Here is a 3318-nt window from a genome sequence, read left to right as displayed (position 1 = left end):
ATCCATCTTCGCGTATATAATACGCTAGTTGTATACACGACACGCTCATACATATACTGACTGGTGTTCTGTAACTATCTGTGTATATTAATTGTTTGTAACAATGCCACCAAAAACAAGTGGAAAAGCAGCAAAAAAAGCTGGCAAAGCTCAAAAAAATATATCAAAGAGTGATAAGAAAAAGAAGAGGAAGCGCAAGGAATCATATGCAATTTACATTTACAAAGTATTAAAACAAGTGCATCCTGATACTGGTATCTCTAGTAAAGCTATGAGTATCATGAACAGTTTTGTTAATGATATTTTTGAACGTATTGCTGCTGAAGCATCACGTTTAGCACATTATAATAAACGTTCAACAATCACAAGTCGGGAAATTCAAACCGCAGTTCGATTATTATTACCTGGTGAATTGGCAAAGCACGCTGTTAGTGAAGGTACTAAAGCTGTTACAAAATATACAAGTTCAAAATAAATAAATCGAAAATATTATTTAATTGATAACATAAAAATACATCAACATATAAAAACGGCTCTCTTTTTAAGAGAGCCATCAAATTTTTTAAATAAGAGTAAATTATTTTTATATATACAAAAAAATAAAATAAACAATTATTAATATCATATTTAATATAAAATTTTATATATTAATAGCTTGAATATATCTATTATTAGTATATCAATATTATTAATTTTAAATATAATAAAGGATATCGCGGAATATATATCGTAAATCAGTGTAATGCAAATGCATTACATTACCTTTATTATTTTCATTTTACATTTACTACTTGTTTATGTACGCTTATAATTATTAGAAAAATATTTTTAATAATTTTAAAAAATAAATGAAATAATAAAAATTTAATAATAAATTATTTATTGAAAGTATAAAAAATGGTATAGCAAAATCTTTATTTTCTTTGATTAAGGCGAAATGTTTTATTAGTTATAAATTCGATAATCTCCTATCGATACTTGTTACTCTTAACTTGTATATATAAAAAATATAATAGTATATTAATTTATAATAAAATTTTTTCAAAAATTCAATAAGTTATTGTAAAATAAAATAGATAATATAAAAATTATAAGTTATTATTGCAGATATATTACAATAAAAAAAAAAAAATAAATAAAAATATTTGGTAATGTATGTTATAAACAAAATAATTTGTTGTAAACAAATTATATAATATGTTATATTTATTAACAAATTTATTTACTCTTATATAAATAAAATTAGTGGCTTCCCAAAAAGGAAAGCCTGTTTAAATTTATCGGATGTATTAAATATTCTTTAATAAATTTACTAAATATTTTAAGTAAATTATTATATTTTCTTAACCTCCAAAACCATACAAAGTACGACCTTGTCGTTTTAATGCATATACAACATCCATAGCTGTAACTGTTTTACGTTTTGCGTGTTCAGTATATGTAACAGCATCCCGAATAACATTTTCAAGGAATACTTTAAGTACACCACGTGTTTCTTCATAAATTAAACCAGAGATACGTTTTACTCCACCTCGTCGTGCTAAACGACGAATTGCAGGTTTTGTAATACCTTGGATATTATCACGCAAAACTTTTCTATGACGTTTTGCACCCCCTTTTCCAAGACCCTTTCCACCTTTTCCTCTGCCAGTCATTTTAATAAAAAATTATTTACAATATTTTAACGAACGGATAACACGTGTGTTAACCTCACAAGTATTGTAATGTATGTGAGCGCCGGTACAATTGTGCCTTTTTATATAAAGCATTAAAGATTTTTTAAGCCACGCCTATACAATTTGATTAGTCCATACTCTGATAGCTATCCAATAGGATATGACAACAAAAATTTTGAAATTTCATATAAATATAAATACAACACATTTATTTCGCATTTAAACATTTGACTTTGTAGTATCAAATTGTCGAATATAATTTTTAAAATTGTGTGTTTTTTTGTAAAAACATTATTATTTGAAAATGGCTAGAACCAAGCAAACTGCACGTAAATCAACTGGTGGTAAAGCACCAAGAAAACAATTAGCAACGAAAGCTGCACGTAAAAGTGCACCAGCAACTGGTGGAGTAAAAAAACCACACAGATATCGTCCTGGTACAGTAGCTTTACGAGAAATTCGTCGTTATCAAAAAAGTACTGAATTGTTAATTCGTAAATTACCATTCCAACGTTTAGTACGTGAAATTGCACAAGATTTTAAAACCGATTTACGTTTCCAAAGTTCAGCTGTTATGGCATTACAAGAAGCTAGTGAAGCCTATTTAGTAGGTTTATTTGAAGATACCAATTTATGCGCAATTCATGCAAAGCGTGTTACAATTATGCCTAAGGATATACAATTGGCAAGACGTATTCGTGGAGAACGTGCATAAGCGTTTTAAATGACAATTTAAAAAAAAAAAAACAAATAAGAAATATTTTCGGTCCTATATATAGGACCAACATATATTATTAAATAAGAGTATATTATTTTTATTAAAAAATATATATATATATATATATATAAATTATTGAAATAAAATTAAACATTATTAAAATTTTGTTATAATTATAAGCGATTGCTATTTCTAAAAATAAATAAATTTCATAAAATTTATATTATTTTATATTCATTTGAAATATTAAAAAAACTTCTCGCTTTAAAGTAACCATGATATGAGTTATAAATGCAATAAAATTTTATACAAAAAATAATATTTATTTGTTGACGAATAATATAAAAGGTTTACATTTCTAAATAACATATATTTATATATGGTGTGTAAAAAAAAAGAAAAGAAGAAAAATAATTTATATTTTTAATATAAAAAGGCAACCGCACACAGTGTTCCCAAGCGGTCACCCATCCAAGTACTGACTGTGCCCAATGTTGCTTAACTTCGGTGATCGGACGAGAACCGGTGTTTTCAACATGGTATGGCTGTTGCCAGTAATAAATGAAAATTTTTACAAATATATATTTTTCATAAATATCATTAATATTAAAGTATATTATTAAAATTTTCAATGAAGTAATCAATTTAAATATATACTTATTTATTATACCATATATTTTAAATAAAAATGCAACCGCACACAGTATTCTCAAGTGGCCACCCATCCGTGGTACTGACTGTGGCAAATGTTTCTTAACTATTATTTTATAAAATATTTATACAAAAAATAATTTACTCTTATCAAATATTAATTTGTGGCCTGTATTAAGGCCTATGTTATTTTCATTTTTTAGCAAAAATAATGAAATATTTCAATATATTATTAAAGTAACAGATCATTTCTTTTTTGGTGCTGCTTTTTTA

The 3318-nt window shown here is 25.7% G+C and overlaps 1 non-coding gene across 1 annotated transcript; it reads right to left on the bottom strand.

Moving 5' to 3' along the window:
- Positions 1-2828: 2828 nt before the first annotated feature.
- Positions 2829-2947, bottom strand: LOC123304496. Its single transcript, XR_006536511.1, has one exon. It is a non-coding gene; the product is annotated as a 5S ribosomal RNA (ribosomal RNA).
- Between the last annotated feature and the right edge of the window lie 371 nt (positions 2948-3318).

The sequence above is a fragment of the Chrysoperla carnea genome, assembly GCF_905475395.1.
Source record: "Chrysoperla carnea chromosome X unlocalized genomic scaffold, inChrCarn1.1 SUPER_X_unloc_6, whole genome shotgun sequence".
NCBI lineage: Eukaryota > Metazoa > Arthropoda > Insecta > Neuroptera > Chrysopidae > Chrysoperla > Chrysoperla carnea.
The sequence above is the reverse complement of the archived record's forward strand: the minus strand, read 5'-3'. Positions and strand labels throughout refer to the sequence as shown.